We start from the raw sequence: 22,713 nt of genomic DNA, 5'->3' as shown, positions 1-22,713 counted from the left end.
CATATTACAGCTGAGGGAACTGAGGCCCAGAGAAGTGAAGGGACTTGCCCAGGGTCACACGGCAGACAAGTGGCAGAGCCGGGATTAGAACCCATGACCACAATAATAAGCAATAGGGTTTGTAAGACATGTGCCATGGGCATCTCCTGGCACCCAAACTCTGCCATCTTAAAAGCTTCTCTGGGTGGCCCTTCTGTACAGTGCTCTGCACACAGTAAGTGCTCAATAAATACGATTGATTGATTGATTGAGGAGAATCACTCAGTCAATCATATTTATTGAGAAGCAGCATGGCTCCGTGGAAAGAGCCCGGGCTTTGGAGTCAGAGGTCATGGGTTCAAATCCCAGCTCCTCCAATTGTTGGCTGCGTGACTTTGGGCAAGTCACTTAACTTCTCTGTGCCTCAGTTACCTCATCTGTAAAAATGGGGATTAAGACTGTGAGCCCCCAGTGGGACAACCTTATCACCTTTTATTTATTTATTTTATTTTATTTTATTTTATTTATTTTATTTTATATTATTTTGTTAATACGTTTGGTTTTGTTCTCTGTCTTCCCCTTTTAGACTGTGAGCCCACTGTTGGGTAGGGACTGTCTCTATATGTTGCCAATTTGTACTTCCCAAGCGCTTAGTACAGTGCTCTGCACATAGTAAGCACTCAATAAATACGATTGATGATGATGATGATGATCACCTTGTAACCTCCCCAGTGCTTGGAACAATGCTTTGCACATAGTAAGCGCTTAATAAATGCCATTATCATTATTATATTAGTATTATCTAGACACTCCAAGGAGCACGGGGGGATGGGCAGGAGGAGGAGGATAAGGAGGAGCAGCGTGGTTCAGTGGAAAAGAGCCCGGGCTTTGGAGTCAGAGGTCATGGGTTCGAATCCCGGCTCCGCCACATGTCTGCTGTGTGACCTTGGGCAAGTCACTTAACTTCTGTGAGCCTCAGTTGCCTCATCTGTAAAATGGGGATTAAGACTGTGAGCCCCATGTGGGACAACTTGATCACCTTGCCCCAGCGCTTAGAACAGTGCTCTGCACATAGTAAGCGCTTAACAAATGCCATTATTATTATTATTATTATTATTGGCAGGGAGAATGTGTGAGGAATCGATTCCCAGCGACCTTAAGAATCCAGTGCAGTGCTCTGCACACCATAAGTGCGCAAGACAAGCGCTTAGTACAGTGTTCTGCACATAGTAAGAGCTTAATAAATGCCATTATTATTATTATTATTGGCAGGGAGAATGTGTGAGGAATCGATTCCCAGCGACCTTAAGAATCCAGTACAGTGCTCTGCACACCATAAGTGCGCAAGACAAGCGCTTAGTACAGTGTTCTGCACATAGTAAGAGCTTAATGAATGCCATTATTATTATTATTATTGGCAGGGAGAATGTGTGAGGAATCGATTCCCAGTGACCTTAAGAATCCAGTACAGTGCTCTGCACACAATAAGTGTGCAAGACAAGCGCTTAGTACAGTGTTCTGCACATAGTAAGAGCTTAATGAATGCCATTATTATTATTATTATTGGCAGGGAGAATGTGTGAGGAATCGATTCCCAGCAACCTTAAGAATCCAGTACAGTGCTCTGCACACCATAAGTGCGCAAGACAAGCGCTTAGCACAATGTTCTGCACATAGTAAGAGCTTAATGAATGCCATTATTATTATTATTATTGGCAGGGAGAATGTGTGAGGAATCGATTCCCAGCGACCTTAAGAATCCAGTACAGTGCTCTGCACACCATAAGTGCGCAAGACAAGCGCTTAGTACAGTGCTCTGCACATAGTAAGAGCTTAATAAATGCCATTATTATTATTATATTTATTGAGAGTGAATACGATGTGCAGAGCACTGTACTAAGCGCTTGGGAAAGGACGATATAACAATATAACGGGCGCATTCCCTGACCATGACTGTGAGCCCACTGTTGGGTAGGGACTGTCTCTCTATGTTGCCAATTTGTACTTCCCAAGCGCTTAGTACAGTGCTCTGCACATAGTAAGCTCTCCCTCTCCCCCTCGTCCCCCTCTCCATCCCCCCATCTTACCTCCTTCCCTTCCCCACAGCACCTGTATATATGTATATATGTTTGTACATATTTTTTTTACTCTATTTATTTATTTAATTTATTTGTACATATCTATTCTATTTATTTTATTTTGTTAGTATGTTTGGTCTCTGTCTCCCCCTTTTAGACTGTGAGCCCACTGTTGGGTAGGGACTGTCTCTATATGTTGCCAATTTGTACTTCCCAAGCACTTAGTACAGTGCTCTGCATATAGTAAGCGCTCAATAAATACGATTGATGATGATGATGATGAGTAAGCGCTCAATAAATATGATTGATGATGACCACAACGAGATTACCGTCTTGGGGTGACAGACATGAATATAAAGAAATAAATGACGAAGTGGTGTGGGGCGGGGAGGGGCGATGAATAAAGGGAGCAAGTCAGGACAGTGAAGAAGGGAGTGGGAGAGGAAGAAAAATGGGCTTAGTCAGGGAAGGCTTCTTGGTGGAGGTGGGCCTCCAGTAAGGCTTTGAATGGGGGGAGAGTCGTTGTTTGGCGGAAGTGGGTTCGAGGCCCGAAGCAGGATGTGGGCGAGAGGTCGGCAGCGCGATAAATGAGATGGAGGCCCAGGAAGGAGGTTAGCGGCATTAGAGGAGCAGAGCGTGCGTAGAAGGAGATTGATGATTGATGATGAAGGAGATGATGATGATGATTGACGATGATCATCATCATCATCATCATCAATCGTATTTATTGAGCACTTACTATGTGCAGAGCACCGTACTGAGCGCTTGGGAAGTACAAATTGGCAACATATAGAGACAGTCCCTACCCAACAGTGGGCTCACAGTCTAGAAGGGGGAGACAGAGAACAAAACCAAACATACTAACAAAATAAAATAAATAGAATAGATAGGTACAAATAAATTAAATAGAGTAAAAAAATATGTACAAACATATCTACATATATAGAGGTGCTGTGGGGAAGGGAGGGAGGTAAGATGGGGGGATAGAGAGGGGGACGAGGGGGAGAGGAAGGAAGGGGCTCAGTCTGGGAAGGCTTCCTGGAGGAGGTGAGATGATGGTTGACGATTGATGATGAAGGAGAGAAGAGAGGTGAGGTAGGAGGGGGCGAGGTGGTAGAGAGCTTTAAAGCCCATGGTGAGGAGTTTCTGTTTGTTGCGGAGGATAATAATAATAATAATAATAATTGGCATTTGTTAAGCGCTTACTATGTGCAAAGCACTGTTCTAAGCGCTGGGGAGGATACAGGGTGATCAGGTTGTCCCACGTGGGGCTCACAGTCTTAATCCCCATTTTACAGATGAGGGGACTGAGGCCCAGAGAAGTGAAGTGACGTGCCCAAGATCACACAGCAGACATGTGGCGGAGTCGGGATCCGAACCCATGACCTCTGACTCCAAAGCCCGGGCTCTTTCCACTGAGCCGCGCTGCTTCTCTGGGATGGGAAGCCCCTTGAGGGCCTTGAGGAGTGGGGAAACGTGGACTGAACGTTTTTGTAGAAAAATGACGCGGGCAGCCGAGCAAAGTCCGGACTGGAGTGGGGAGAGACGGGAGGCGGGGAGGTCAGCGAGGAGGCTGATGCAGGATCAATCAATCAATCAATTGTATTTATTGAGCGCTTACTGTGTGCAGAGCACTGTACTAAGCGCTTAGAATGAGGGACAGCGGGAGACCCGTCGCATGGAGAGCGGAGATCGGGGTACCCGGAGCTTGGAGTGTGGAGTAAAAATGATGACAATAGTAATAACAAGAATGTTTTAAGTGGTTAATAATAATAATACGGGCGTTTATTAAGCGCTTACTAGGTGCAAAGCACTGTCCTAAGCGCTGGGGAGGTTACAAGGTGATCCGGTTGTCCCACGGGGGGCTCACAGTCTTCATCCCCATTTGACAGATGAGGGAACTGAGGCACAGAGAAGTGAAGTGACTTGCCCAAAGTCACACAACGGACAAGTGGCGGAGCCGGGATTTGAACCTCCTGCCCTCTGACCTCAAAGCCCGAGCTCTTTCCATTGAGCCACGCTGCTTCTCACTTTGGGCAAGTCACTTAACTTCTCTGTGCCTCAGTTCCCTCATCTGGAAAATGGGGATGAAGACTATGAGCCCCCCGTGGGACAACCTGATCACCTTGTATCCTCCCCAGCGCTTAGAACAGTGCTTTGCACATAGTAAGCGCTTAATAGATGCCATTATTATTATTATAATTATTATTCTCCAATGTGCCAAGTGTTGTGCCATTGTATTATGTGCCAAGCATTGCTTTTTCATGGCTTTTATTAAGCGCTTACTTTGCGCCAGACACTGTATTAATCGCTGAGGTAGATAGAAGCTAATCGGTTTGGACACAGTCCTTATAATAATGATGATGGTATTTGTTAAGCACCTACCATGTGCCGCACACTGTTCTAAGCGCTGGGGGAGTTACAAGGTCATCAGATTGTCCCTCATGGGGCTCACAGTCTTAATCCCTATTTTACGGATGAGATAACTGAGGCACTGAGAAGTTAAACGACCCGTCCAAGGTCACACGGCAGACAAGAGGCGGAGGTGGGATTAGAACTCAGGTTCTCCTGGCTCCCATGCCCGGGTGCAATCTACTAGGCCACATTGCTTCTCGTTGTTTTAAGCACCGGGGAGATAAAAATAATGATATTAATTATATTTTTTAAGCACTTACTATGTGCCAAACGCTGTTCTCAGCGTTGGGGTTGATAGAAGGTTGTCAGTTCGGACGCAGTTCCTTTCATCATCATCATCATCATCAATCGTATTTATTGAGCGCTTACTATGTGCAGAGCACTGTACTAAGCGCTTGGGAAGTACAAATTGGCAACATATGGAGACAGTCCCTACCCAACAGTGGGCTCACAGTCTCCATATGGGGATCCCAGTTTAGGTAGGAGGGAGTAGGATTGAATGCCCATTTTTACAGATGAGGAAACTGAGGCACAGGGAATCAAAGTGACTTGCCCGAGGTCACACAGCAGACAAGTGGCAGAGGCAGGATTAGAACCTGGGTCCTTCTGATTTCCAGGCCTGTGCTCCGTCCTCTAGGCTATGTTGCTTGACTTTTAGCACTGTACTGTGGTAATAGTTGGGTGCTTACTATGTGCCAAGCATTGTTCATTCATCCATTCATTCATTCGATCGTATTTATTGAGCGCTTACTGTGTGCAGAGCACTGTACTAAGCCCTTGGGAAGTCCAAGTTGGCAACCTATACAGACGGTCCCTACCCGACAACGGGCTCACGGTCTAGAAGGGGGAGACAAACAACAAAACAAAACAAGTAGACAGGTGTCAATACCATCAGAATAAATAATCAATCAATCAATCAATCGTATTTATTGAGCGCTTACTATGTGCAGAGCACTGTACTAAGCGCTTGGGAAGTACAAATTGGCAACACATAGAGACAGTCCCTACCCAACAGTGGGCTCACAGTCTAAAAGGGGGGAGACAGAGAACAGAACCAAACATACCAACAAAATAAAATAAATAGGATAGAAATGTACAAGATAAATAAATAAATAAATAAATAAATAGAGTAATAAATATGTACAACCATATATACATATATACAGGTGCTGTGGGGAAGGGAAGGAGGTAAGATGGGGGGGATGGAGAGGGGGACGAGGGGGAGAGGAAGGAAGGGGCTCAGTCTGGGAAGGCCTCCTGGTATATAGCTTATATAGCTATAAACAGAATTATAGCTATATACACATCATTAATAAAATAAATAGAATAGGAAATATGTACAAGTAAAATAAATAGAGTCATGAATCTGTACAAAGATATATACAGGTGCTGTGGGGAGGGAAAGGAGGTAGGGCAGGGGGGATGGGGAGGAGGAGAGGAAAAAGGGAAGGCCTCTTGGAGGAGGTGAGCTCTCAGTAGGGCTAAAAATATCATCATCGTCATCATCATTCGTATTTATTGAGCGCTTACTATGTGCAGAGCACTGTACTAAGCGCTTGGGAAGTACAAATTGGCAACATATAGAGACAGTCCCTACCCAACAGTGGGCTCGCAGTCTAAATATGGAACGCTTCACGAATTGTTCTAAGCGCAGGGGTAGGTAAAAGGTTAAAAGCTTGGACACCGTCTCTTTCCCACATGGGGCTCACAATCTAAGTAACGTGGCTAATGGAAAGAGCCTGAGCTTGGGAGTCAGAGGACGTGGGTTCTAATCCCACCTCCGCCGCTTGCCTGCTGTGTGACCTTGGGCAAGTCACTTCTCTGGACCTCATCTGGAAAATGGGGATTAAAAGTGTGAGCCCCCCGTGGGACAACCCGATTACCCTGTATCTACCCCAGCGCTTAGAACAGTGCGTGGCACATAGTAGGGAGAAGCAGCGTGGCTCAGTGGAAAGAGCCCGGGCTTTGGCGTCAGAGGTCATGGGTTCGAATCCCAGCTCCGCCACATGTCTGCTGTGTGACCTTGGGCCAGTCACTTAACTTCTCAGAGCCTCAGTTCCCTCATCTGCCAAATGGGGATGAAGACTGTGAGCCCCCCATGGGACAACCCGATCACCTTGTATCCCCCCAGCACTTAGAACGGTGCTTCGCAAATAGTAAGCGCTTAATAAAATGCCATTATTATTATTATTATAGTAAGTGTTTAACAAATACTGTTATTATTATTGTTAAGTAGGAGGGAATAGGATACCCATTTTTACAGCTGAGGAAACTGGGGCGTTAGGTCGCTTGCCCAAGGTCACACAGCAGGAAAGTGACGGAGCCGGGATTAGCGTGGTAAAGCCACGGCAACACCATCATCAATCGTATTTATTGAGCGCTTACTATGTGCAGAGCACTGTACTAAGCGCTTAACACAGAGCTCAGACAGGGCCGCGGCCCAGCCGGAAGCCCATGGCCGAGAACGGACTGGCGCAGGGCCACCATTCAGGCAGCCGCTCTCTTCCTCCAAAAGCCTCGCCCGCCCAGAGAGACGAGGAATCAATCAATCAATCAATCGTATTTATTGAGTGCTTACTGTGTGCAGAGCACTGGACTAAGCGCTTGGGAAGTCCAAGTTGGCAACATATAGAGACGGTCCCTACCCAACAGTGAGGGCTCACAGTCTAAAAGGGGGAGACAGAGAACAAAACCAAACAGACTAACAAAATAAAATAAATAGAATAGATAGGTACAAGTAAAATAAATAAATAAATAGAGTAATAAATATGTACAGACATATATACATATATACAGGTGCTGTGGGGAAGGGAAGGAGGTAAGATGGGGGGGATGGAGAGGGGGACGAGGGGGAGAGGAAGGAAGGGGCTCAGTCTGGGAAGGAAGCCAAAGAGAAAACAGTGCCAGGCTCTGCGGGCATTAATCCCAACGAGGAACAGCCTTTATTGTGTGTCCAGTGCGGCAGGGACGGCGCGTCCCATATTGGCCTTTTCATCATCATCATCAATCGTAATTTATTGAGCGCCTACTGTGTGCAGAGCACTGTACGAAGCGCTTGGGAAGTCCAAGTTGGCAACATATAGAGACAGTCCCTACCCAACAGTGGGCTCACAGTCTAAAAGAGTGGCCTTTTCAGCCACACTCACTCTCAGTCAGTCAGTTGTATTTATTGAGCGCTTACTCGGTGCAGAGCACTATACTAAACGTTTGGGACAGTACAGTAGAGAAGCAGCCCGGCCTAGTGTCAAGAGCCCGGGCTTGGGAGTCAGAACCCTGGCTCCGCCACTTATCTGCTGGGTGACTTTGGGCAAGTCACTTAACTTCTCTGTGCCTCAGTTCCCTCATCTGGATAATGGGGATGAAGACTGTGAGCCCCACGTGGGACAACCTTGATTACCTTTTATCCCCCCCCCCCTCCCCAGCGCTTAGAACAGTGCCTGGCACATAGTAAACACTTAACAAATACCAATATTATTATTATTATATTATACCTTGTATTCCCCCCCAGCGCTTAGAACAGTGCTTGGCACATAGTAAGTGCTTAACAAATACCAACATTATTATTATTATTATTTGGGCAAGTCACTTTGCTTCTCTGGGCTTCAGTTCCCTCATCTGTAAAATGGGGATGAAGACTGTGAGCCCCACGTGGGACAACCTTGATTACCTTGTATCCCCCCCCCCAGCGCTTAGAACAGTGCTTGGCACATAGTAAGCGCTTAACAAATACCAACATTATTATTATTATTATTTGGGCAAGTCACTTTGCTTCTCTGTGCCTCAGTTCCCTCATCTGTAAAATGGGGATGAAGACTGTGAGCCCCACGTGGGACAACCTTGATTACCTTATATCCCCCCCAGCACTTACAACAGTGCTTGGCACATAGTAAGCGCTTAACAAATACCAACATTATTATTATTATTATTTGGGCAAGTCACTTTGCTTCTCTGGGCTTCAGTTCCCTCATCTGTAAAATGGGGGTGAAAACTGTGAGCCCCATGTGGGACAATTTGATTACATTGTATTTACCTCACTGTTTAGAACAGTGCTTGGCACATAGTAAGCGCTTAACAAATATCCTAATTGTTATTATTACTGTACAGCAGAATCAGCAGGCACGTTCCCTGCCCATCCAGTATGAAGGCTTAGTCAGGGAAGGCTTCCTGAAAGAGATGTGATTTTTTGGGAGGGTTTTGAATAATAATAATAATAATAATAATAATAATAATAATAATAATAATAATAATGGTATTCGTTAAGCACTTAACTACGTGCCAGCCACTGCACTAAGCGCTGAAGGGAAGGATAGCTGGAGTCTGTCAGATATGGAGGGGGAAGGAGTCCCAGGCCAGAGGGAGGACGTGGGCGAGGAGTTGGAGGTCAGCTGGACGAGGTTGATGGACAGAGAGCAGGTCATCATCATCAATCGTATTTATTGAGCGCTTACTGTGTGCAGAGCACTGTACTAAGCGCTTGGGAAGTACAAGTTGGCAACTCATAGAGACGGTCCCTACCCAACAGTGGGCTCACAGTCTAAAAGGGGGAGACAGAGAACAAAACCAAACATGTTAACAAAATAAAATAAATAGAATAGATATGTACAAGTAAAATAAATAAATAGAGTAATAAATATGTACAAACATATATACATATATACAGGTGCTGTGGGGTAGGGAAGGAGGTCGGCATTGAGAAAGCAGTGTGGTTTAGTGGAAAGAGCCTGGCCTTGGGAGTCAGAGGTCGTGGGTTCTAATCCCAGCTCTGACACTTGTCTGCTGTGTGACCTTGGGCAAGCCACTTCACTTCTCTGGGCCTCAGTTCCCTCATCTGTAAAATGGTGATTAAAAATAATAATAATAATAATTCTGGTATTTGTTAAGCGCTTACTATGTGCAAAGCACTGTTCTAAGCGCTGGGGAGGATACAAAGTGATCAGGTTGTCCCATGTGGGGCTCACAATCTTAATCCCCATTTTACAGATGAGGTAACTGAGGCACAGAGAAGTTAAGTAATAATAATAATAATGGCATTTGTTAAGTGCTTACTATATGCAAAGCACTGATCTAAGCGCCGGGGGGGGGGGGGGGGGGGGGGGGGGGGGCGGGGGGGGATACAAGGTGATCAGGTTGTCCCACGTGGGGCTCACAGTCTTAATCCCCATTTTACAGATGAGGTAACTGAGGCTCAGAGAAGTTAAGTGATTTGCCCAAAGTCACACAACTGACAAGTGGCGGAGTGGGATTTGAACCCATGACCTCTGACTCCAAAGCCCGTGATCTTTCCACTGAGCCACGCTGCTTCTCTAAGAATTAAGGTTAAGAATGTGAGCCCCATGTGGGACAACCTGATGACCTTTCATTCATTTATTCATTCAATCGTATTTATTGAGCGCTTACTGTATGCAGAGCACTGTACTAAGCGCTTGGGAAGTACAACTTGGCAACATATAGAGACTGTCCCTACCCAACAACGGGCTCACAGTCCAGAAAGGGGAGACAGACAACAAAACAAAACATGTAGACATTCATTCATTCATTCATTCATTCAATCATATTTATTAAGCGCTTACTGTGTGCAGAGCACTGTACTAAGCACTTGGGAAGTACAAGTTGGCAACATATAGAGACAGTCCCTACCCAAAGGCAGGCTCACAGTCTAGAAGGGGGAGACAGACAACAAAACAAAACATATTAACAAAATAAAATAAATAGAATAGTAAATATGTAAAAAGAAAATAAATAGAGTAATAAATCTGTACAAACATATATACAGGTGCCGTGGGGAGGGGAAGGAGGGAGGGCGGGGGGGATGGGCAGGAGGAGAGGAAAAAGGGGGCTCAGTCTGGGGAAAAGCGCTTAGTACAGTGCTCTGCACATAGTAAGCGCTCAATAAATACGATTGATGATGAAATGGGGGCTCAGTCTGCAAGACCTCACAGGGCCTCAGTGTCCCCATCTGTGTCCTCCTCCTCATTCATTCACTCAGTCAATGGTATTTATTCTTTCTTTCATTCAATCGTGTTTATTGAGCACTTACTGTGTGCAGAGCACTGTATTGAGCGCTTGGGAGAGGACAATAGAAGAATAACAGGACTCATTCCCTGCCCACAGTGAGCCGACAGTCTAGAGGGGGAGACAGACATGAATAGAAATCAATGTTGCCGATTCGTACTTCCCAAGCGCTTAATACAGTGCTCTGCACACAGTGAGTGCTCAATAAATACGACTGAATGAATGAATAAATGAGGGAGATGGATCATCATCATCATCATCATCAATCGTATTTATTGAGCACTTACTGTGTGCACAGCACTGTACTAAGCGCTTGGGAAGTACAAATTGGCAACATATAGAGACAGTCCCTACCCAACAGTGGGCTCACAGTCTAAAAGGGGGAGACAGAGAACAAAACCAAACATACTAACAAAATAAATTAAATAGAATAGATATGTACAAGTAAAATAAATAAATAAATAAATCAATAAATCAATAGAGTAATAAATATATACAAACGTATATACATATATACAGGTGCTGTGGGGAAGGGAAGGAGGTAAGATGGATATAAGTGGTGTAGGGTTGGGAGGGGGGGAAAAGAAAAAGGGAGCAACCCAGGGCGATGCAGAAGGGAGTAGGAGATGAGTAAAGGGTGGCGGGAGTGTTTACTGTATGCAGGGCACTGTACTAAACTCCTCCTCCCCTCCTCCACTTCCTTCCTCCTCCTCCCCTCCTCCACTTCCTCCCCCAGTTCTTCCTCCTCCCACTCTTCCTCCTCCCCTCCGTCACTTATAGAGAAGCAGCGTGGCTCAGTGGAAAGAGCACGGACTTTGGAGTCTGAGGTCATGGGTTCAAATTCCGGCTCCACCAACTGTCAGCTGTGTGACTCTGGGCAAGTCATTTCACTTCTCTGGGCCTCAGTTACATCATCTGTAAAATGGGGGTGAAGACTGTGAGCCCCCGTGGGACAACCTGATCACCTTGTAACCTCCCCAGGGCTTAGAACAGTGCTTTGCACATAGTAAGCGCTTAATAAATGTCACTATTATTATTATCACTTCCTCCTTCCCCTCCTCCCCCCTTTGTCCTCTTCCTCTTCCTCCTCTTCCCCTCCTCCCCTTCCTCCCCCTCCCCCTCTTCTTAAAAAAATAAAATAATGATGGTATTTGTTAAGCGTTTACCATGTGCCAGGCACTGTACTAAGCGCTGGGGTAGATACAAGCAAATCAGGTTGGATGCAGTCCATGTCCTACATGGGGCTCACAGTCTCAATCCCCATTTTTCCAGATGAGGTCACTGAGGCCCAGAGAAGTGAAGTGACTTTTCCAAGGTCACACAGCAGGCAAGGGGCGGAGCTAGGATTAGCACCCATTCATTCATTCATTCATTCAATCGTATTTATTGAGCGTTTACTGTGTACAGAGCACTGTACTAAGCACTTGGGAAGTCCAAGTCGGCAACATATAGAGACGGTCCCTACCCAACAACGGGCTCACGGTCTAGAAGGGGGAGACAGACAACAAAACAAAACATGGAGACAAGTGTCAAAATCGTCAGAACAAATAGAATTAAAGCTAGATGCACATCATTAACAAAATAAATAGAATAGTAAATATGTACAAGTAAAATAAATAGAGTAATAAATCTGTACAAGCATATATACAAGTGTATATATATACATATATACAACATATATACATATATACCAGGGGAAGGAGGTAGGGTGGGGGGATGGGGAGGGGGAGAGGAAAAAGGGGGCTCAATCTGGGAAGGCCTCCTGGAGGAGGGGAGCTCCCAGTAGGGCTTTGAAGAGAGGTGGTCGAGTTCTGAGTCCCAGGCCCGAGCTCTTTTCACTGTGCCACTCTGCTTCTTGATATTATTATTATTATTATTATGGTATTTGTTAAGCACAGCCCTTTGTTGGGTAGGGACCGTCTCTATATGTTGCCGACTTGTACTTCCCAAGCGCTTAGGACAGTGCTCTGCACACAGTAAGTGCTCAATAAATATAATAACAATAATAATGGCATTTATTAAGCACTTACTATGTGCAAAGCACTGTTCTAAGAGCTGGGGAGGTTACAAGGTGATCAGGTTGTCCCACAGGGGGCTCCCAGTCTTCATCCCCATTTTCCAGATGAGGGAACTGAGGCACAGAGAAGCTAAGTGACTTGCCCAAAGTCGCACAGCTGACATTTGGCAGAGCCGGGATATGAACCCACGACCTCTGACTCCAAAGCCCGGGCTCTTCTCCACTGAGCCATGCTGCTTCTCTATGAATGAATGAATGCCAGGCACTGTACTAAGCGCTGGGTGGATATAAGCCAATTGGGTGGGCCCCTCCCCTTCTTCCTCTTCGTTCCCCCCCCCTTTCTCCTCCTCCCCTCCTCCTCCTCTTCTTCCTCTCCCTCCTCCTCATCTCTCCATCTCTTCCTCCTCCTCCTCCTCGTCTTTCTCCACCTCTTCCTTCTCTTTCCCTTCCCTGTCCTTCAACCCTTCCTCTCATTCCTCTCCTCCTCCGTCCCCTCTCCCCCTTCCTCCCTCCCTCCTCAACCTCCACCCCCATCAATCCCCTGGCTGTTCCCAAGTCCCAATTCCATCAGGATTCGCACTCCTGACCCATGGGACCATAAACCCCACGAGGGCAGGAAACATGGTCCCAGCTCCGGCCCAGCTCGCAGCGGTGCTCAGGACAGTGCTTTGCACATAATAAGTGCTTAATAAATGCCATTATTATTATTGTTATTATTATTAACAATAATAATAATAATAAATACGAATGAATGAATGAATGTACCTCCTTCCCTTCCCCACAGGACCTGTATATATGTGTATATGTTTGTACGTATTTATTACTCTATTTATTTTACTTGTACATATCTATTCTATTTATTTTATTTTGTTAATATGTTTGGTTTTGTTCTCCGTCTCCCCCTTCTAGACTGTGAGCCCACTGTTGGGTAGGGACCGTCTCTATGTGTTGCCAACTTGTACTTCCCAAGCGCTTAGTACAGTGCTCTGCACACAGTAAGCGCTCAATAAATACAATTGATTGATTGATTGATTGACAGCGCTTGGCCTTCAGTAGGCATCCAGTACATAGCGCTGGCCCACAGCCCAGGACTCAAGGGCGGGGGTTTGATTGTTAAAATTTATGAACTGATTGATGAAGTCGGTGGTTTGATCTGGACTCTTGATAGAGTAATAATAGTAATAATGGTATTTGTTAAGCACTTACTAAGTACCAAGCACTGTTCTAAGCGCTGGGGTAGATATGAGCTAATCAGGTTGTCCCACATGGGGCTCACAGTCTTAATCCCCGTTTTTCAGAAGAGGTAACTGAGGCACGGAGAAGTGAAGTGGTTGCCCAAGGTCACACTGCAGACATGCGGCCGAGTCAGGATTAGAACCCATATCCTCTGACTCCCGAGCCCAGGCTCTTAATGTTTATTTATTTTACTTGTCCATATCTATTCTATTTATTTTATTTTGTTAATATGTTTTGTTTTGTTGTCCGTCTCCCCCTTCTAGATTGTGAGTCCACTGTTGGGTAGGGACTGTCTCTATATGTTGCCAACTTGGACTTCCCAAGCGCTTAGGTCAGCGCTCTGCACACAGTAAGCGCTCAATAAATACGATTGATTGATTGATTGATTAAGCCATGCTGCTTCTTGTAATGAGAAATGAGGAGGTGGTTAGATTGTGCAGATTTACTGATTGATGGGGAAGGCTTTGATTGCTAATATTAATTTAATGATTGTTTGGGAGGTGGTTTAATCATTAATGCTGACTGATTGGGAAATGGTTTGATCTTTCAATCAGTGGTATTTATCAGACACTTATCCTCTAGACTGTCAGCTCATTGTGGGCAGGGAATGTGTCTTGTTTATTGTTATATTGCACTCTTCCAAGCTTAGTACAGTGCTCTGCACACAGTAAGCGCTCGACAAATACGACAATGAGTGAATGAAATCTGTGTGCAGAGCACTGTACTGAGCACCTGGGAGACTTCAGTACAACAGAGCTGTAGACACGTCCCTGCCCCCATTCATTCAATCGTATTTATTGAGCGCTTATTGTGTGCAGAGCACTGTACTTACAGTCAAGAGGGGGAGATCATTAATATTAATTAATTAATTATAGTATTCATTAAGCTCTTACTATGCGCCAGGCACTGTACTAAGCGCTGGGGTGGATGCAAGCAAATTGGGTTGGACACAGCCCCTGTCCCACACGGGACTCACAGTCTTCATCCCCATTTTACAGGTGAGGAAACTGAGGCCCAGAGAATAATAATAATAATGATGGTATAATAATGATATTATTGATGATATTAATGATGATAATAATGATCATCATCAATCGTATTTATTGAACGCTTACTATGTGCAGAGCACTGTACTAAGCGCTTGAATGATGATGATGATATAATGATGGTATTTGTTAAGCAAATAGAAGAGTGCTTGGGTAGAGACAAGGTAATCAGGTTGTCCCACGTGGGACTCACAGTCTTAATCTCCATTTTACAGATGAGGGAACTGAGGCACAGGGAAGTGAAGTGACTTGCCCAAAGTCACCCAGCTGATAAGTGGCGGAGCGGGATCAGAACCCACGACCACTGACTCCCAAAGCCGAGCTCTTTCCCCTAAACCACGCTTGCCCAAGGTCACGCAGCAGACAAGTGGTGGGGTGAGATTAGAACCCAGGACCTTCTGAGTCCCAGGCCCATGTGCTGATTGTTGGGGAGGCAGTTTGATCATTAATGTTGATTGGAGGGAAAACCTGTCTGATAGTTAATGATGATTAAATTAATGGGAAGCGGTTGGCTTTTTAATATTGACTGATGAAGAGGTGGTTTGATTTCAAAGTTGATTGATGGGGAACCAATCTGAGGGAAGCAGCGCAGCTCAGTGGAAAGAGCCCGGGCTTGGGAGTCGGAAGTCGTGGGTTCTAATCCCGCTTCCGCCACTTTTCTGCTGTGTGACCTTGGGCAAGCCGCCGCACTTCTCTGTGCCTCCGTTACCTCATCTGTAAAATATGAATTAATCAATCAGTCAATCAATCGTATTTATTGAGCACTTACTGTGTGCAGAGCACTGTACTAAGCACTTGGGAAGTACAAGTTGGCAACATATACAGTCATCATCATTAATCGTATTTATTGAGCGCTTACTGTGTGCAGAGCACTGGACTAAGCGCTTGGGAAGTACAAGTTGGCAACATATAGAGACAGTCCCTACCCAACAGCGGGCTCACAGTCTAGAAGGGGGAGACAGAGAACAAAACCAAACATAGTAACAAAATACAATAAATAGAATAGATATGTACAAGTAAAATAAATAAATAAATAGAGTAATAAATATGGACAAACATATATCATCATCATCATCAATCATATTTATTGAGCACTTGCTATGTGCAGAGCACTGTACTAAGCGCTTGGGAAGTACAAGTTGGCAACATATAGAGACAGTCCCTACCCAACAGTGGGCTCACAGTCTAAAAGGGGGAGACAGAGAACAAAACCAAACATACTAACAAAATAAAATAAATAGAAGAGATATGTACAAGTAAAATAAATAAATAAATAAATAGAATAATAAATACGTACAAACATATATACATATATACAGGTGCTGTGGGGAAGGGAAGGAGGTAAGACGGGGGAGATGGAGAAGGGGACGAGGGGGAGAGGGGAATTAAGACTGTGAGCCCCACGTGGGACAACCTGATGACCTTGTATCTACCCCAGGGCTTAGAGCAGTGCTTGGCACATAGTAAGAGCTTAACAAATACCATCATTAATTATTATCTTCAATGCTGATTGGTGGAGACGTGGTTTGATGGTTAATGATCGATTTGTTGGGACGGTGGTTTGATTATTAATGTTTATCAGTGGGGAAGCAGTTAATGACTCACCGAAGGGGCGGGGGGGGGGTTTGATAGTTAATATTGACTGGTGGAGAGGTGACTGGTCACTGACGAAGTTTTTGTTCATTATTGTTAATTGGAAGGGAGGCAATTGGATCATCATCATCATCAATCACATTTATTGAGCGCTTCCTGTGTGCAGAGCACTGTACTAAGAGCTTGGGAAGTCCAAGTTGGCAACATATAGAGACAGTCCCTACCCAACAGAGGGATCACAGTCTAAAAGGGGGAGACAGAGAACAAAACCAAACATACTAACAAAATAAAATAAATAGAATAGATATGTACAAGTAAAATAAATAAATAAATAGAGTAATAAATCTGTACAAACATATATGCATATATACAGGTGCTGTGGGGAAGGGAAGGAGGTAAGATGGGGGGATGGAGAGGGGGACGAGGGGAAGAGGATACTTAGAGTCGATGGATTGGGAGGCCACGGATGGCCAATGATCATTGATTCATTCATTCATTCATTCAGTCGTATTTATTGAGCGCTTACTGTGTGCAGAGCACTGTACTAAGCGCTTGGGAAGTACAAGTTGGCAACATATAGAGACAGTCCCTACCCAACAGAGGGATCACAGTCTAAAAGGGGGAGACAGAGAACAAAACCAAACATACTAACAAAATAAAATAAATAGAATAGATATGTACAAGTAAAATAAATAAATAGAGTAATAAATATGTACAAACATATATACATATATACAGGTGCTGTGGGGAAGGAAAGGAAGTAAGATGGGGGGATGGAGAGGGGGACGAGGGGATGAGGATACTTAGAGTCGATGGATTGGGAGGCCATGGATGGCCGATGATCACTGATTCATTCATTCATTCATTCATTCATTCATTCATTCATTCATTCACTCATTCAATCGTATTTGTTGAGCACTTACTGTGTGCAGAGCACTGTACTAAGCGCTTGGGAAGTACAAGTTGGCAACATATAGAGACAGTCCCTACCCAACAGAGGGATCACAGTCTAAAAGGGGGAGACAGAGAACAAAACCAAACATACTAACAAAATAAAATAAATAGAATAGATATGTACAAGTAAAATAAATAAATAGAGTAATAAATATGTACAAACATATATACATATATACAGGTGCTGTGGGGAAGGAAAGGAAGTAAGATGGGGGGATGGAGAGGGGGACGAGGGGATGAGGATACTTAGAGTCGATGGATTGGGAGGCCATGGATGGCCGATGATCACTGATTCATTCATTCATTCATTCATTCATTCATTCATTCATTCACTCATTCAATCGTATTTGTTGAGCACTTACTGTGTGCAGAGCACTGTACTAAGCGCTTGGGAAGTACAAGTTGGCAACATATAGAAGCAGCGTGGCTTAGTGGAAAGAGCCCAGGCTTGGGAGTCAGAGGTCATGGGATCTAATCCTGGCTCTGCCACTTATCAGCTGTGTGACTTTGGGCAAGTCACTTCACTTCTCTGGGCCTCAGTTCCCTCATCTGTAAAATGGGGATTATGACTGTGAGCCCCCCGGGAGCAACCTGATTACCTTGTATCTACCCCAGTGCTTAGAACAGTGCTTGGCGCATAGTAAATGCTTAACAAATACCACCATTATTATTGATTGAGGAGAGGCAGTTTGATCCTTAATATTGATTGATTGGTTGGTGGGGAGGTGGTTAGATTTTTTTTTTTATGGTATTTGTTAAGCACTTCCTACGAGTCAAACATTGTTCTAAGCGCCAGTGTAGGTATATATGTTGCCAACTTCTACTTCCCAAGCGCTTAGTACAGTGCTCTGCACAAAGTAAGTGCTCAATAAATACAACTGAATGAATGAATGAATGCTATTATTATTATTATTATTATTAATAATAAATGCCATTCTCCCCCTTCTAGACTGTGAGCCCGCTGTCGGGTAGGGACTGTCTCTATATGTTGCCAACTTCTATTTCCCAAGCGCTTAGTCCAGTGCTCTGCATACAGTAAGCGCTCAAGAAATACGATAGAATGAATGAATGAATACTATTATTATTATTATTATTAATAATAATAAATGCCATTCTCCCCCTTCTAGATGGTGAGCCCACTGTTGGGTAGGGGCCGTCTTTATATGTCACCAGTTTGTACTTCCCAAGCGCTTAGTACAGTGCTCTGCACACAGTAAGCGCTCAATAAATACGACTGAATGAATGAATGAAAGGTACAAGTTAATTAGGTTGGACACATCCCTGTCCCTCCTGGGACTCACAGTCCAAGCAGGAGGGAGAATAGATAACCCCATTTTACATTTGAGAAAACTGAGGTGCAGAAAAGTGACTTGTCCAAGGTCACACAGCCAAGAACGTGGCAGAGGCGGGATTAGAACCCGGGTCTTTCTGCCTCCCAGACTCGGGGTTTCTGCAGTAGCCCACGCTGCTTGTTAATTGTTGGGTGGGGGTGGTTATTGGGGATTGATTGATGGAAGGCAGCAGCGTGGCTCAGTGGAAAGAGCACGGGCTTGGGAGTCAGAGGTCATGGGTTCAAGTCCAGCTCCGCCGCTTGTCAGCTGTGTGACTTTGGGCAAGACACTTCACTTCTCTGGGCCTCAGTTACCTCATCTGTAAAATGGGGATTAAGATTGTGAGCCACATATGGGACAACCTGATAGCCTTATATCCTCCCCAGCGCTTAGAGCATCATCATCATCAATCGTATTTATTGAGCGCTTACTGTGTGCAGAGCACTGTACTAAGCGCTTGGGAAGTACAAATTGGCAACATATAGAGACAGTCCCTACCCAGCAGTGGGCTCACAGTCTAAAAGGGGGAGACGGAGAACAAAACCAAACATGCTAACAAAATAAAATAAATAGAATAGATATGTACAAGTAAAATAAATAAATAAATAGAGTAATAGAATAGTGCTTTGCATATAGTAAGCGCTTAACAAATACCAAAATTATTATTGTTATTATTGTTTCCTTCACACCCCTGTCCCCCCCGTTGCAAGGACCCCCAAAAGGTGAGCCCAGCACAACCCCTTCCCCCTCCCCAAGAAGGCTTCCTCCTCTCTCTTCCGTGTCACCTTTGCTCTTGGGTTTTCACCCTTTATTCCCTCCTCCCTCCATCCCACAGCACTTATGTCTATATCCATCATTTATTTATTTCTACTATTATTATTATCACAACTAAAATAATAATCATAGTTGTGGCATTTAAGCACTTACTATGTGCCAAGCACTGTACTAAACGCTGGGGTGGATACAAGCAAATCAGGTTGTCCCTGTCCCACATGGGTCTCACAGTCTTCACCCCCATTTTACAGATGAGGGAACTGAGGCCCAGAGAAGTGAAGTGGCTTGCCAAGGTTACACAACAGACCAGTGGCAGAGCGGGATTAGAACCCATGACCTTCTGACTCCCAAGCCTAAAATCTACCCACTAGGCCATGTGTGCCTCCCCCTCTAGTTGGCAAGCGCCTTCTGGGCAACGAATTAGTCTACCAACTCTGTTGTATTCATTCATTCATTCAATCGTATTTATTGAGCGCTTACTGTGCGCAGAGCACTGTATTAAGCGCTCGGGAAGTACAAATCGGCAACATATAGTGACAGTCCCTACCCAACAACGGACTCACAATTTAGAAGGGGGAGACAGACAACAAAACAGAACAAGTAGACAGGAGTCAATACCATCAGAATAAATAGAATTATAGTATTGTACAGTGCTTTGCACACAGTAAGCGCTCAATAAATACGATTGATGATTGATGATATTGTAGTCAGTCATTCAATTGTATTTATTGAGCGCTTATTGGGTGCAGAGCACTGGATTAAGTGCTCGGGAGAGTATACAATTCATTCATTCCTTCAATTGTATTTATTGAGCGCTTACTGTGCTTACAGAGCACTGCACTAAGCGCTTGGGAAAATAACGTGGCTCAATGGAAAGAGCACGGGCTTGGGAGTCAGAGGTCATGGGTTCAAATACCGACTCCACCAATTGTCAGCTGTGTGACCTTGGGAAAGTCACTTTACTTCTCTGTACCTCAGTGACCTCATCTGGAAAATGGAGATTAAGACTGTGAGCTCCATGTGGGACAACCTGATCAGCTTGTATCCTCCCCAGTGCTTAGAACAGTGCTTTGCACATAGTAATAATAATAATAATAATGACATTTATTAAGCACTTACTCTGTGCAAAGTGTATGTATGTATATATATATATATATATGCATATATATTTGTACATATTTATTACTCTATTTTACTTGTACATATCTATTCTATTTATTTTATTTTGTTAATATGTTTGGTTTTGTTCTCTGTCTCCCCCTTCTAGACTGTGAGCCCACTGTTGGGTAGGGACTATCTCTATATGTTGCCAACTTGTACTTTCCAAGCGCTTAGTACAGTGCTCTGCACACGGTAAGCACTCAATAAATACTATTGATTGATTGATTGATTGATTGCAAAGCACTGTTCTAAGCACTGGGGAGGTTACAAGGTGATGAGGTTGTCCCACAGGGGGCTCACAGTCTTCATCCCCATTTTACAGATGAGGTAACTGAGTCACAGAGAAGTGAAGTTCATATTTATTGAGTGCTTACTGTGTGCAGAGCACTGTACTAAGCGCTTGGGAAGTACAAGTTGGCAACATATAGAGACGGTCCCTATCCAACAGCGGGCTCACAGTATGACCTCTGACTCCAAAACCCATGCTCTTTCCACTGAGCCACGCTGATTCTCTACTAAGCACTTAACAAATGCTATTATTATTATTATTACAAGGTGACAATAAATGGTGACATTCCCTGCCCACAACAAGCAGACGTTAATAGAAATAAATGAGGGGGATATGGACGTAAATGGTGTGGAGCCGAGGTTGGGGGTGAGGAGAAAAGGGAGTGAGTCAGGGTGACGCAGAAGGGAGTGGGAGAAGAGGAAAGGGAGGCTTAGTCAGGGAAGGCTGCTTGGAGGAGGTGGGCCTTCGATAAGTCTTTGAAGGGGGCAGAGTCATCGTCTATCAGATATGAGGAGGGAGGGCGTTTCGGGACAGAAGCAGGACGTGGGCGAGATGATGGCCGGGACATAGATGAGATCAAGATGTATTCGCCCGAGTACACAGTACAGTGCTCTGCACACAGTAAGCGCTGAGTAAATAATAATAATAATAATAATAATGATGGCATTTATTAAGTGCTTACTATGTGCAAAGCACTCTTCTAAGCGCTGGGGGGATACAAGGTGATCAGGTTGTCCCACGTGGGGCTCACAGTCTTAATCCCCATTTTACAGATGAGGTCACGGAGACTCAGAGAAGTTAAGTGACTTGCCCAAGGTCACACAGCAGACATGTGGTGGAGCCGGAATTCGAACCCATGACCTCGGACTCCAAAGCCCGGGCTCTTTCCACTGAGCCCCGCTGCTTCTCTAATAATGGTATTTCTTATGCGCTTAATATGTGCCAAGCACTGTTCTATCCCGGCTCCGCCACTTGTCAGCTGTGTGACTTTGGGCAAGTCACTTGACTTCTCTGAGCCTCAGTTCCCTCATCTGGAAAATGGGGATGAAGACTGGGAGCCCCCCGCGGGACAACCTGATCACCTTGTAACCTCCCCAGTGCTTAGAACAGTGCTTTGTACATAGTAAGTGCTTAATAAATGCCATCATTATTATACCACTGATTGATGGATTAATAATAATAATAATGGTATTTCTTATGCGCTTAATATGTGCCAAGCACTGTTCTATCCTGGTTCTGCCACTTGTCAGCTGTGTGACTTTGGGCAAGTCACTTCACTTCTCTGGGCCTCAGTTCCCTCATCTGGAAAATGGGGATTAAGTCTGTGAGCCCCCCGTGGGACAACTTGATTACCTTGTATCTACCCCAGCGCTTAGAACAGTGCTTTGCACATAGTAAGTGCTTAATAAATGCCATTATTATTATTATTATCATTATTATTATTATTGTTCTAAGCGCTGGGGTAGTTACAATTTAGTCAGGTTGTCCCATGTGGGGCTCACACTTTTGATCTCCATTTTCCCGATGAGGTAACTGAGGCCCAGAGAAGTGAAGCGACTTGCCCAAGGTCACACAGCGTGAGAAGTAGCGTGGCTCGGTGGAAAGAGCAGGGGCTTGGGAGTCAGAGGCCATGAGTTCAAATCCAGGATCCACCAATTGTCAGCTGTGTGACTTTGGGCAGGTCACTTGACTTCTCTGGACCTCAGTTCCCTCATCTGGAAAATGGGAATGAAGACTGGGAGCCCCCCGCGGGACAACCTGATCACCTTGTAACCTCCCCAGTGCTGTGCATAGAGTAAGCGCTTAATAAATGCCATCATCATCATCG

General features: G+C 44.7%; 1 protein-coding gene across 1 annotated transcript in view; it reads left to right on the top strand.

Moving 5' to 3' along the window:
- The window catches only part of HEG1 (heart development protein with EGF like domains 1), a 125,942-nt gene that overhangs the window by 59,255 nt on the left and 43,974 nt on the right, over positions 1-22,713 (top strand). The window lies entirely within an intron of this gene.

Source organism: Tachyglossus aculeatus, chromosome 1 (assembly GCF_015852505.1).
Source record: "Tachyglossus aculeatus isolate mTacAcu1 chromosome 1, mTacAcu1.pri, whole genome shotgun sequence".
In the NCBI taxonomy this organism is placed as follows: Eukaryota; Metazoa; Chordata; class Mammalia; order Monotremata; family Tachyglossidae; genus Tachyglossus; species Tachyglossus aculeatus.
This window is presented reverse-complemented; position numbering and strand designations above follow the sequence as displayed.